Source organism: Egretta garzetta, unplaced genomic scaffold (genome assembly GCF_000687185.1).
Source record: "Egretta garzetta isolate BGI_Z169 unplaced genomic scaffold, ASM68718v1 scaffold43, whole genome shotgun sequence".
Lineage (NCBI taxonomy): Eukaryota > Metazoa > Chordata > Aves > Pelecaniformes > Ardeidae > Egretta > Egretta garzetta.
The window spans coordinates 158,587-158,847 of record NW_009259047.1 but is presented as its reverse complement, the minus strand read 5'-3'; positions in this window follow the sequence as shown (position 1 = coordinate 158,847).

Below are 261 nucleotides of genomic sequence, written 5' to 3'. Positions count from 1 at the left end.
GGCGAGGGCCCGCTGGCGCCGAGGGCGGCGTAGGGGCCGCAGTCTCGTTCTAACAAATCAAACGGTGCTGGGTACCTCGGGAAGGCCTCGCCACTTAAAATGCCGGCGCTGTGGGAGGCTGAGTCGGAACCTTCCCCCTTGGGCGAGCCGAGGCCCAGGCAGGGGCAGGAGCGGAGCCGGGGGTGCGGCCAGCCCGTGCCCTGCCGGCCTGCTCCTCGCCCGGGGCCGTGCCCCCGGTTCGGCCGGCTCTGGGCACACGCC